At 31.0% G+C, this 14,498-nt stretch overlaps 1 long non-coding RNA gene across 1 annotated transcript; it reads left to right on the forward strand.

The window, feature by feature from the left end:
* The first annotated feature begins 6,541 nt into the window (after nucleotides 1–6,541).
* LOC127737042 (uncharacterized) lies at nucleotides 6,542–12,183 on the forward strand. Its single transcript, XR_007999277.1, has 3 exons — nucleotides 6,542–6,607; nucleotides 11,356–11,427; nucleotides 12,118–12,183. It is a non-coding gene; the product is annotated as an uncharacterized LOC127737042 (long non-coding RNA).
* Nucleotides 12,184–14,498: the final 2,315 nt, after the last annotated feature.

Raw genomic sequence — 14,498 nt, forward strand, 5'->3', positions numbered from 1 at the left:
TATTCATACATGATCCATCTATTGGCAGCGTCTTGTTTCTCCTCTATTGATATATTTGAATAAAGTCATTTTTTTTTTATTATCTTATCATTAAAAGGGTGCCCAATAAAAAAATTGAATATCAAACCATCAAAAGATAAACTTAGGTGACATGACATAAACCGTTATTAAATAAAAACGAATGAAAGTAAATAATTCAGAATCATACGTAAAACGGCGAATAACCTGTCCACATTAAATTTTCAAATAGACAATTACTTTTTCTGTTATCAAAATCTAAGTCTGTTGATTATTCACCTAATTCGAACGAATGGTGCATCAGCGTAAGTGCGGTTGACATGTTTCGTAAGTTGCCGTTTACCGACACTTTATAATCAATACAAAACGATATCAAGTGACACATTCAAATCATATCACTCAGATTTAGACATGTAATTTCGTCGCCTTTTTTACCAATATAAATACCTTAATTTAAAAGTAATTCTCTCTATTTCAGAACAATGAGGAACAATCATATCCCCACAATCGAATATGGAGCATTTCGAAATATGACATTATTAAATATCATGTAAGTATCAGTTGATTAAGTTATGTTATATAGACATTTATATATAATATTTGACTATTTGTAATTGAAAACCGCTATCACTGATGCATGTTTTAAAAATATTGACAAGATAGCAAAGGCGCAACCAACAATGATCAGTAGAAAGAACACCATTGCGCAAAAACAACGAAAAGAGTCAACTAAAACGCGCCGGAGGGAGTTTAAACGCAGTATCTAAAACATTATCGGTACAGATACCAGAACCAAAGCAACATTACCATAATGTCTATTTTACTAGTATTATACAATCATGCCGCCAAAGACCAGTACAAATTTGTTGATGCTGCAGTTGATAATTTTGAAAACAAGAACAATAAGTTTGTAAACAATAACTATAACGTATTCAAAGGCAACTTAGCCATTTAAATTTCATTAATGATAACCACATTTTAAAAGCGTATGTAATGCATTAAAAAATGTATTCTTTTCAAATGGAAATTATGTCAAATGTAAGTAAACACCTCTATGCAAATTTACCATGTATTACATCAAAAATTCAACACTGGTATCTTAGTTTTTTTTTCTTTTCTTTTTCATTTATCTTTGCATTTGGTTACAGTTATATTTTGTTCAGGACCAATCATTACATGTATAAAGGCGAAAAATGTAACGCACGTGCACTTTGTGTAAACGCCAAGTCAAATATGTGTTAACTTTAAAATTTAGTAGACATACAAAGTAAACATTTGCATCCGCGTTAACGTGAAAATGGCGCATCTTCAATTTTGTTAGAAATTAACCCAGATTAAAGTAATTTGTCATTGTATCCTGGATACACTGACTTATTAAATCATATGAACAGATCCATATCAATTCACAACTGCCCATTTGCGACAAATACATGGGTTAACGAAAGCAATGTATGATATGACACGTAGCTAATTAACTGAAATTCAAATTGTACATAAGTAATACACAGATCTGTCTTTTTATTATGGATTTTACAACGAGTAAATGGTTAAAAAAAACAAAGTTTAAAATTCATTGTATTTCTTGAATCCTGACCGAAATAAATTTGAATATTGTCAATTTTTAATTGTTTGACATGGACAGGAATGATTTTTAGTTTCAATAAGCATAATTTGTTGTCACCATCAACATAAGGTACCAATAAGTCCCTTATGTTAGAACATGTACTTTTTTTCATTTTTTTCTTCTTAAAGAAATACAAGTACATGTATGTACTTTTTTTATCCTCCTTTTTTCTAGAAAATGTAAAATTGAAGCTGTCAAACTAATATCAGAATTTGAAAGGGTCACAATTAATAAAAAAAAAAGTCAATGACGACGATTTAGGAGTTCACCCTTATATTTGTACTGCATGTTTTCGCATTGGTATTTGCAGTACAGATAGAAATCACAAATTATTAGAAACGAAAAAAAAAAAGAAAAATTCAAAATCAAAAATAAGTATTCAAACATGTCAAATTCGAAGTCATATTTTCATTAAACATCAAATTAAAAAAATTCTAAAAAGAACTTAATGAATAGGTTGAAACTTCGAAAAGTCAGCGAATGCATTCAATCGAAATTGAATTATTTCATCAATAAATATTACAAACATTAAAACACAAAAGAATAATTAATATCGACAGTTTAAGTCCCTGCAATTTTCAACAAACATTAGAAAAGTAACAATATCATGTATAATAGTAAACCTAAGCATTACTGTTCTTTCTATTCAGAATTTTAACCAGCAATCAAATATCTACAATACAAAAAGGAGCTTTTGAAAACCTACCAGCGCTCTTTCTTATGTATGTATAACGTTTTTGATATCTTAACCGGAAGTACAATGAAAAAAAGCATCCGCAGTCATTCGTCTGAAAAGTGAAAAAAAAACAATAAGATGATTTTGTATGATTGTCAATGAGACAATTTTCAACAAATCTAACGTTATTGTAAGCTATACAGGTCACAACATAACACATATAAAACAATCCAAACGGAAAAACTAGCTCCTAATTTGGGGCAGGGACATACGGAATTTGACGTGATTAAGCATGTTTGTTGATATACATTTTGTAATTTGTATAATTTTAGATGGTAAGATAGAAGTAACTAAACTCTTTTGTAAACAGTTTCCTTTTTAAATTGTTAAACAATGCCTTTATTTGTTATGACATCTTACTTAGTTTACTAATTAGTGTATTGAAATTAAAGTGAAAGACGATTTATATATATATATACATTGAAAATTATGGCTACATTAGATAACATGTACACAGATTTATCAAGTGCTATTCTATTTGGAAGAAAACTTTCGACATGGTTTAAACTGAATCGTGGTGTGCGTCAAGGCAGTACTTTGTCTGCCATGTTATATCTGATCTTTATTAACGATTTGATAAATGAACTCGAATCTAGCAACAACGGGGCATTCTTATATGACATTAATAGTAGTTCTCCCGTTCAGGCTGATGACATTTCTCTCATTGCCACAAATCACGAATACGCTCAAATAATGGTAACAATATGTGAACAATACAGCGAATCATTGAGCTTCTCATTTTCAACCGCGAAAAGCAAACTTCTTCAATTCGGCAAAAAACTAACAGTGTCAGATATATTCCTATACAACGAACTTATTGTATCAGTTAAAAGTGCAAGACATGATGGTATTTCACTGGACACTTCGATGAAAACCATGGATCGTACATTAAAAGCGTGTCGAACCTTAAACGCAAGAACCGCGTCTGTGATTCGCTCCGGTATTCATCTTGCTGTACTCAACCCTATAGTGTGTGCAAAGATTATTCGCAAAGTATGCTACCAAAAAGTTTTTACGGATGCGAGATTTGGGGCAAGCTGTTTAAAACAGAAACACTTATGTTAGAACAAACCCATCACTATGTATGCAAGTTCATTCAAGGATTCAAGGATAGCCTAGACGTACACGAACTAATATGTGCCTTTCTCTTATTGGTTGGTTTAACATAGACAGTTTTATTAATGAACGCAAGTTATTGTTCTTTGGACGAATTTGTAACTAACCACAAACGTACGTATACTTTTTGAACTCAAGTATTTCAATATCCAGTACATCAATTGTGCATCATATTTTTCCAAAGACTGTGTGGATTTACTCTACAAACACCATTTATCGGACTATTTAACAAAGTTTATGACTAGCGGAACTTTTACGTCTCACCGTTTATGGAAGCGAATAGCTCACAGACCTATTTTTGTATATAAACTAAAGGAATGGCAACTAAGTATAAATATAGATAGTGACTTTAACATATTCAATAAGATACATAACATATTCCAGCCTCATCCTGATGGACGGTTGCGTTCGGCTTTCCGTATTTGCGTAAATAGGCAAATTACTTATTATCCCTGTGTTGTTTGGTTCACAATACGAACAGTGATATTAATTTAGGTGATAAATGTGGTAAACTTTTCACCGATCCGTGTATTCACGCAATTTTGTCGTGTGACTATTTATCCGACATTCGGGATGAATTCTGGTTCGAGTTACTATGTATACACCCAATTCATTTAAGTGCTTTTCTTGGTTCCTTAGCTGATGAAGATTTCTGTTATATTTTACTGTCATGCGAAACAGAATTCGAAAAAGACTGAGCAGAAAAAACGTTTTCAATTTTTATGCGTCACATATGTTTACAAATTTTGCAAAACATTTTCTCATTCCTAATTAACAATGTGAACTAAGTCTAAAGAACTTTGTTTTTCTTTTTGTTTTTGTGTTCATCTGTTCAAATTTGTGTATATTGTGTATGCATTAATATTGTATTCGTATCATCATCTCTCAAAAAGGGAGGCTAATAAAGATAAATATATATATATTTATATATATAGCGAAGCGTAGGTGGTCGTGTGGTCTAGCGCGTCGGATACAGTGCAGGCGATTTGGTGTCACGATATCTCAGTAGCATCAGTTCGAATCCAGGCGAGGGAAGAACAAAAAATTTGCGAAAGCAAATTTACAGATCTAACATTGTTGGGCTGATTTTTAGACGAGTTGTATATACATATATATATATTATATATATTACGTAATATTAATTATGTATTTTGAAATACTGTATATTTGTGTACCATGAATATCTTCCTTGAGGATTGAAACCTGTAGGAAAATATGAGCAATGTAGACAATGTGAACGATTATCATGATTATTAATACAGCGCTTTATAGGCATTTTTTGTTATAGATATACAATGATCGGTTAAATATAGGCAACAGTAGTATACCGCTGTTCGAAATTCATAAATACATACAATGTTAGAAAAATAGCAATGAAATATTTTTTCATGAAACACTACCATTTTATCTTTTTAGAACTTTGGACCACAATAAATTAACTATAATACAAACAGGAGCGTTTGCAGACCTACCAAGGCTCCGTAAACTGTATGTATTATTAATGTTACAAAGCCTAAATCTTTTATTCCATAGAAAATACAAAAATACCTAGGAGAATTTGGCACAACATTTTGGAATTTTGGGTCCGCAGTGCTCTTCAACTTTATATTTGTTTGGCTTTCTAACTATTTTGATCTGAACGTCACTAATGAGTCTTATATAGACGAACGAGCGTCTGGCGTATCAAATCATAAGCTTGGTACCTTTGGGTAACTATTAGGAGTAGGGAATGTTTACTGTTAAATATCTTATGAAAAAAACATCGCCTTAAATTAGTACGTGACAGATTGCATTATGGAAACACATATGTAACCATAGAATGTAAAGATAAAAAAAAAATTGGGAGAAAAGATTACATGTAATAGCATGTAAATTTTATTTTGTTTAGTCGATAGTTTAATATGGTTTATTTTCTAGAAATATTTGCTGAATGTTCAGATACCTTTTCATAAATGGATTGTTTTTTTAATTTTCTCTTATAGCAGTTCTAAAAAAAAAGATAGTACACTACTTTTCATAAAACACTTAAATTTGGAAAACAAATCATAACAATTCATAACATTCCTTTTTTGCGGGACATTCGGTCAATAAGAATTTTCCAATAAAATGACATTACTCGACATAACCAACCTATCTTGTCGAATCTTGGCCCATTGCATTGAAGGATGACGAAGAAAAGCAAACACTGAATGACTTGTTGGCTCGTTGAATACAATACTTTGTTGGAACACATGCTTTTATGAAATTAGCTAAGCTACTATTTTAATTCTTTGCATATTTTGTATTAAATTTGGGATGATTTCATGGACAACAATGGTCTGTTCATCCGTCCATTCTTCCGTTCTGTTCAAACTATAACACGTTTAAAATTATATACCAAATTAGAGTTTGACCCGGATTAAGTGGTGTACTGAACATGACAATATGATCATAGTCAGTGTGTATTAAGGCCACACATTCTTGATGCAAATATTTGTATTAATACAAGAACATGTACATGTACCTTCCATCTTAATAACTGTCTCTGGTCTCGCGCTTGCCTCGATATTAACCCCTAACAAGTCATATGGTCAGTATAGGTCTTTTTCCGATCGGCAGTTATACCATTGCCTCAATGAAGAGACAGTTTGGTTTTAAGGGGTGTACAAGTACGCAGTCGTGTTTTATCTTGTTGAGAGATAACACGCTCTCTACACATTAATTATTTAGTTAGTCATGGATTATTTACCACTGGACGTTAATCAACCAACTAACATTCAATCGAAAATAGCGTAACTTGACTGTGATTTATGTCGAAGCAAATTATTTAAATCTTGTTAGTCAAAGCCTTACTTTGGTTTAAAGACGCCAAAAGTAATACGGAGTGCTCAAATCGTACGTATGCTAGATATGGATTGTCATATCAATCAATATAGACATCAAACATCAGAAATGGCCAACATTACACATTTATATAAATGCGACTGTCAACAAGCTTTAGATTGAAAATAACAATGCAATCTATTATATAAGATAAAAACAGAACTATTCTTCCATTCTAGAAATTTGGAATGGAGTCAAATAACTACTTTACAGCAAGGAACGTTTAAGGGCCTACCAGCACTCAATAATATGTATGTATACAATTATTCTGCAAATGGTTTCCAAGGGGTGTACATGGGGGAGGGGGGGTGGAAGTAAACCTATGTGTTTTTTGGTATTCAAACGTTGTATAAATAGTAATTTTACGGAGCAGAAACATAAATTATATATCATGTCAACACAACAATGCTGACTATTAGACAAATGGTAATATCGTAGATGAAATAGGTCAGTTATATGTTCCTTTGGCATACAAACCATAGATGAAGACATATATCTTCCTTCAGTGTATTGAATATCTAAATTAAATAAATGTCCGTACAGACACGAATATGTTTCTTGGTCTTCCAAGTGCTCCGCAAAGCCCATTTCTTCATTACTAACATGAATTATATCAGCAAGACTAGTCTTTCTTTAAAATGATTATGAATCAACATATTGTAGATTCATCTTCTTTGTGTCTGTTTGTTTTGTTAACGCATCGTTGTCAATATAAAGGAATTTGATGCGACTGTCGTACAAGTGAGAGGTTTAGCTAGCTATAACACCAGGTTCTACATAGGAAAATGCCTTTACCAAGTCATTAATTATGATATTTGTTTTCCATTCATTTGATGTGCTTGAGCTTTTGATTTTGGCATTTGATAGGGTCTTTCCTTTTTGAATTTTCCTCGGAGTTCAATATTTTTTTTATTTTACTTTTTTTTCTCCATGGACATTTGAAAATTCCAAAGATGTGTTGGTGTACATGCAATATAAGGCTCTTTTATATGGCCATAGAATTAACACGTTTGACCTTTCGACTTTTAACACGGCATTCCCCATTTTTCTTATGGAAAACGAAACGAAGCTGGCATTATCCTTTAACTTCGCTTTCAGCTATATAGATAATGTCCTTTCACCAAATAATTTAAAGTTTGCTATCATAATTTTCTTTGCTAAACGCAAGAATTAAACCAAGAGTTCCAAGTTGTGACGAAGACTAAATCACACCTTCGAAAATTTAAGTGATGCCATCTCCAGTTCGTTGACTGTTGTGGAGTATGTGTTTCAAATATGGCGACTGATAGGTTCTTATCGTCGAAACAATAATATCGTCCTCTTACTCCTCAAATGTGATCTACTGAACTAGACTAACCACGTATTTGTACTATTAAAACAAAACGATGGGTGCTACATGAGTATACGAATTTACTGAACTTTCAAGAGCACACTCAAACTCATCAGTCGAAAATAATCTTACAACGTCATAGCTAAAAAAAAAAAAAAAAAAGACCACAAAATAACCATTTAACCCCGCCACATTCTGTATGTATGCTTTTCGTTCATTTTTGTACATAAATTAGGCCAATAGTTTTCTAGTTTGAATTGTTTCACATTTGCCATTTCGGGACCTTTTATAGCTGACTATGCGGTATTGGCGTTGGTCATTGTTGAAAGCCGTATGGTGACCTATAGTTGTTAATTTCTGTGTCATTTGGTCTCATGTGGAGAGTTGTCTCATTGGCAGTCATACCACATCTTCTTTTTTAAATGTATTTTTCACAAGACTTTTGCAATAATAACTATTTAAAAAAAACGCACCATCTTATACAATAACGCTGCATTAAACTTTGCATTACGCAATTGTGGTATTGTGTTTGTTCATTGTTTATAATATTGTCTTTGCATTTTTCCTTATTTTCTGTGTCTATACATGTATGCTGGGTTTTTTTTCTATGAATCTCTATCTTGTAATTTTTATAATTTGTTATAGTGACTAAGATTATAACACAAAAAACTGAAGAAAGCTATTCCGAAACAGTGGACCAATATCATCAAAAACTCACCATCTAAACATACTCAAGTCAATATAAATATAAATATAAATCTTAACATCATAAACAAAAAACCTGTTCAAACCCTAAATAATCATGACACTTATAACTTCTTACTTAAAACAAAAGAAATGGAAACACCTATTGGCTTTTTAAAATGGAAATCTTATTTAACACTAGAAAATACTAATCTAGCATATGAAACATTAAAATTTATCTTTACATTTTTAGATGATACTAGATATGAAAATTTAGATGGAAACTGCTTCATTATATACTTCCCTGTAATAAATTATTAAAACAATGGCATATAATAGAAACAGATACTTGCTCAAACTGTAAAAAAGTAGAGAATTATGAACATTTCTTCCGCAAATGTTCATGTTTTGAATTATTCTTGAAAAAAAATACAACAAATTCTTGCGAAATTAAATATTGGAAGACATGTTATTAATTTGAAAGGCATAGCTTTGGGATATAAAATATATGATAAAGAGTATTATGAACTCAATTTACTTTTAATTATTATCAGTTACAGCATATGTAAAGTATACTATATGTCTGACAAAAAAATAAAAGATATACAACCAGTCAAAATATTAAGACAAGAGATCGGAAATTTTATTGAAATAAGAAACTTTTTAGGATATAGGATATAAGATTGGCAGACTATTAAAGCAATTTAATGAACTGAATGTCTTACTTGAAATATGATATTATGAATGATGACTCTGAAAAAAATAATACCTTACTCAAATATTGAGAGTATACTGTAATTTTCTTCAAACATTGTACAGGTATGTCTACCTGTTTATGTACATACATGTAAATTATAGTGTTTATCAATTGTGATTAGAGATTTGACTGTATTTTTATACAACAATCAACAGCAGTTTTATTCTTATTGTGTTATCATGGTTATTATTTGTATTATATTATTCGTCTCTTTTTGTTGTTGTCCACTAAAAATTTACTAGTTTAATGTTATTCAGGATATAAGGATCTAGTATGACAAGAACACTTAGTAAATGAAAATTACCTTCAACTGAATGATCTGATAAAATAGCATCCGATTTTACTGTAGATTTATTTTGTAAAACACACATGAATTTCAAACGAATATTCACAACAGGAAAACATAACGGCATATTATTAATCCTTTCAAAACAAATATTTTGGAAAAATTTCTTGAATAATACACTAATGTATATTCCATATAAAGCACTACAAGTGTTATCTAGCTACTTTGTCAACAAAGAAACTAGTATAAGAAATCATTCAGGGGAAGACATGAATTATATCCGGATTAATAAAAATGTGTGTACTAACATAATTTACCATAATAGATGTTCTATACTAATGATAACGAGGCCGGGATAAGTTACCGGTATTTGATGTATCTATTAACAAATGTAAATATGTTAATAAAATTTATTTTTAAGAAAAAAAAAAAAAAAAAAAAGATTATAACACAATGTTGACTGCTGTATCCCAATATTTGACATTTTTACCTGAATCTTTGTTTTGTTTACACATTGTTGTCAATATAATGGAACTGTATGCGACTGCTATAGAAGTGAGAGGTTTAGTTTGCTATAAAACCAAGTTGTATCCACCATTTCCTAGATAAGGAAATGCCTGTACCAAGTGAGTAATATGACAGGTTTGTATCCATTGGTATGATGGGCAGGAGCTTTTGATTTTGTGTTTTGTAAAGGAACTTTCTTATTTGAATTTTTCCATGGAGTTCGATATTTTTTTTTAAATGACCTTTTGGAACTGCAGATTAAAATAACTACGTAGTCGTTTTTGTCTCTTAATTGAAAGTAACATTTCTGTTGTTTAATTTGAACTTGATATCCGCCTTTTATTTAAATATAATGAACAAGTATCAGTGATTTTCTACCTGAAGATAGTTTTGCATTAATGATTAGAAAACTGCTGTTTTTTTTTTTCAAATGTTTTGCTTATGATAATGTATGGCATAGTTATCCCTTTGTTGTATTTGCCTTTCAATATAGCACTGTGAATATAAACCACTTTCGATGGACTATATACTATGAGCTAAGTAGTTATTGGGTACTGACATGATTTTAAATCAAATATTGACAAATATAAAATCAACAATAAGTAGTCGAAGTCGCAGTCGTATTTCCTTCAAGGAAATATTGTGAATGTGGAAAAGAAATGTATAACACTGGTCGTACATTAAAAGCATGGTAAATATAACCTCAATGCCTCTAAAAACTTAGCTTTTGGTCATTTGCTACGAGTTAAGATGAACTGCTTCTTCAGAAAATTTTTTATTCTTGGCTTTTCTTGTTACATATACAACCGGAGATCTCAAGGTTTTTATTCAACAGGTCCTAATGAATGTACCCAGTGAAGAACTTCGGTTTGTTTTTATACAGAAAATGGCCTATCCCAAAACATAAAATGCTAATTGCAATATGAAAACACTCAAGGAAAGACAAGGTTATATATCTAAGAATATATAAATGATATAAGAACAAATACCAGGAAAGTGTCGAACATGAACAGTTTAAATCCTCACGACTTTCCAAACGCTTCAAGGATGTGAATATGCATGATATATGCTGAATTCTACAATTCCGTAGCATAACACGAATGTTTATCTATTCTACATTGGCTAGAGGTATAGGGGGAAGGTTGAGATCTCACAAACCATGTTTAACCCGCCGCATTTTTGCGCCTGTGCCAAGTCAGGAGCCTCTAGCCTTTGTAAGTCATGTATGTTTTTTTTTTAATTTTAGTTCATTTATATGTTTTGGAATTTAGTGTGACGTCCATTTTCATTGAACTGGCACACAATTGTGTTTAGGGGCCAGCTGAGCACAACCTCCGGATGCGGGATTTCTTCGCTGCGTTGTCTGGTCTTTGGTCCGGTTGTTGTCTTTTTGACATATTCCCCATTTCCATTCTCAATTTTTGTTTGTTTACAGGTTTTGGGATTACAGTCAAATTACTACTATACAAACTGGAGCGTTTGAAAACCTAATAGCACTCACTACTCTGTATGTATACAGTTTAATAATTATTTATACAGAAAGAAGAATAGAACACCGAGAATCATTCGATGACAATAACTAATGAATGAGCATCGACCGACCAGTATTCACTGAAATTAGCAATAAAGAAACACATGAATAGATTTTAAAGATGTGTTAACAGTATTTCAAGAGACATGACAATTTTGTTAAAACGTCGATGACTCCAAACTTTTATAAAAAATAATTCAAGAAAATATGATTTTGCGTTGCATTATATTGACACACATTCGGAGAAAATAAGAAATAAACTTCAAATGCAGATAGTGCTTTGATTTTATTCATTTAGAGATTAGCTGAAACACAAGATTACATTTCTTAAATGTTACACAAAATTCCTTATCGTCCTACTTAACAGTGCACAAGCAGATCTAATCGACAAAAATGTACATTGACCTACACACGTTTCTTATAAGAATCCGATAAACTTGATAAAAAAAGTCTACAAATCATGGCTGGGAGTTGTCAACTAAAGCATTGGGTTTATTTTTTTTTCGTTAAATATTCTGTCGTTAATTATATATCTTTAACTTTAGGGTCGTGTATTACAAACTAATAAGCAATCCCATTATCGTAATACATCGAGCTATTCATGTACGTTTGTCACTTTTTAGAAACTCTGTGGTAAACCAACACATTACAATTATTTCTTTTTAGAGTTTTATGGAACAGACAAATAACTACAATACAAACAGGAGCATTCAAAGACCTTCCAGCACTAACCACCCTGTATGTATAAAGTTTTACTTTTATTCAGTAGCAAAAACACATTAGTGAAGTTTTTTTCTGTTTGAATAATCATTTCCTGGGTCTAGGTAAATCTTTTCAAAAGTTGTTGTGTACTGTCGGATCGTGTACAACATATAATCAACACCACAATTGAACAGCGTTTTATTTAAAGAAATAAACAATTTCCTAATATAAATTCAGCTGCCACTAATTGAAATTCACCTTTAAAATTAAGCATTTTTAACAATTATGTTAAAGAAGGCAATGAATCTGCGGCTATATAGTTCAAACAAATAAACACTTGCATATCCATACATATTCCCATGAAACACCAGAAAATGGCATACCTGCTCCAGATTATCTTCAGATACATTATGTAATACCGTTGGGTGATAAGTGAATGGAAGAACCTTCTCTTTCACATTTTCATATGACATTACTTGAAAAATCCAAAGCCTTATATATTTTGTAACATGAACAAAACCGAAAAGTAGTATTCAATATGTATGTTGAACTGGACTTCAATTTTTGAAACGAACACATGAACATCTATGCCACTTCTGCAAAATCTAAGAAATGCAAAAGTTTAGTTTAAAAACATTTAGAAAAGCACAACTGTTTAAAAAATGATAACAAAACGTTTCATAATGTCGTTTCAGAAGTGCTTTTCTTAATTTTTTCATCAGGAACGCCCAAAGCCGATAAAGCGAAAGCCGATGATGTATAAGAACAGAAACAGTTGAAGAGTTTTATAACAAAACACATGAAAAGGATAAAACTTTTGCATTTCTTAAGTTTGCAGAAGTGGTATTGATGTTCATGTGTATGATTTTTTGCGTTTTCCAAAACGTTTTAAAAAAAATACCAAATAGTTGTGTTTTAGAATCAATTTTTCAACGTAGCCATTAACATGATTAAAGGCGTGATAACTTCTTAAGTAAAAAAAAAAACCAATATACTGTATTGATAGGGAAATTCTATTATTTCACTTGTAGCAAGACATCAAGTTCGGTGACACCATTTTTTCGTTTTATTTTCTTAAAGATTGTCATAAAACCTATCTTCTCATATATATCAAAATTCTATCTCATAGATTTCATTTTATTCACAAAAGTGTGCATTTTCACGAACAATCTATGTTAAATTGTTCAATTTTGCATAACTTGTGACTTGAAAAAAAGCAAGCTGACCCATACTTTTTATCATATATATAAAAAAAAAGAATAGTAATATATTTTTTTGGCAAGTATAAGAAACTTCTATCTATCATAGCAATAAAGATACTCGTAAATTGTAGGTATTCTTATGAGCAACAAGTGTACCTTTCAATAGCATACTTGTTCCATTACTGCTATGAATCACTAAACTCACTAAAGAACATTTATATTAATGATAGTATACTGCTGACATTCATCCGCAGGAACTTATTCTAAACAAATTAAATTTTAATAGCAAAATCTGTCCTTTTCCTAGATAAACATAAACATGAAAAAGCAATGACTCAATTTATGTTTGCTTTAAAATTTTCTTTCAAGTAAATTTTGCATTTAAGAAAAGAATGCTTCAATCAAAATAGTTTGTAAACAGCAGAAAATATCACATTTAATTGTAGGCACACTACCATACAAAACCCCTTACGGTGTAATACCACTAAATCATAGTACTTCACATCCGGTTGCATACGAAAAAGGATCGAAAAAAATAACCCCTCAAATAAAACTGTTGTTGGTAATTCATCCCTCATTTCATTGCAGTAAAAAAGTTTGAGGTCGTGAACATATTTCTTGGGTATTTCAAAGCACCTTTATTTTTTTTATTTTGAAAGGGTATTCTAAGAAAATTTTGGAAACTTGAGGTTGCATCGTGAATAATCTTGTACACAGGTAAAAAAAGAGGTGAACATTTGATTGTATAAATTCCAGTGATGGTTATTTCCTTATATGCAATGAAATGTTATGTGATTTTTTTTATAGTACTGGACAGGAGAACATTTACTAATAGTGGAAAATCAATGGTGGTATTACACCTAGAGTGTAAAACTTTTATAACGGTGGTTGTGAACAAGGTTAAGAATGAAAAGAACACCACCGCTAATCCGAAAAATAGAAATTATAACATTTTTCTTTTTAGACATTTGGAGGCTAATGAAATAACTACAATACAGCAAGGAACGTTTGATGACCTACCATCGATCAATTTAATGTATGTATCAAGTTGAATTATATTCTAATCAGAATCATAATCACAAACTCTTATAGTCGTTAAGAGTCAACGTATGTTTATTACTTTGAAAGAACAAAAACATTATT

Source organism: Mytilus californianus, unplaced genomic scaffold (genome assembly GCF_021869535.1).
Source record: "Mytilus californianus isolate M0D057914Y unplaced genomic scaffold, xbMytCali1.0.p SCAF_4, whole genome shotgun sequence".
NCBI lineage: Eukaryota > Metazoa > Mollusca > Bivalvia > Mytilida > Mytilidae > Mytilus > Mytilus californianus.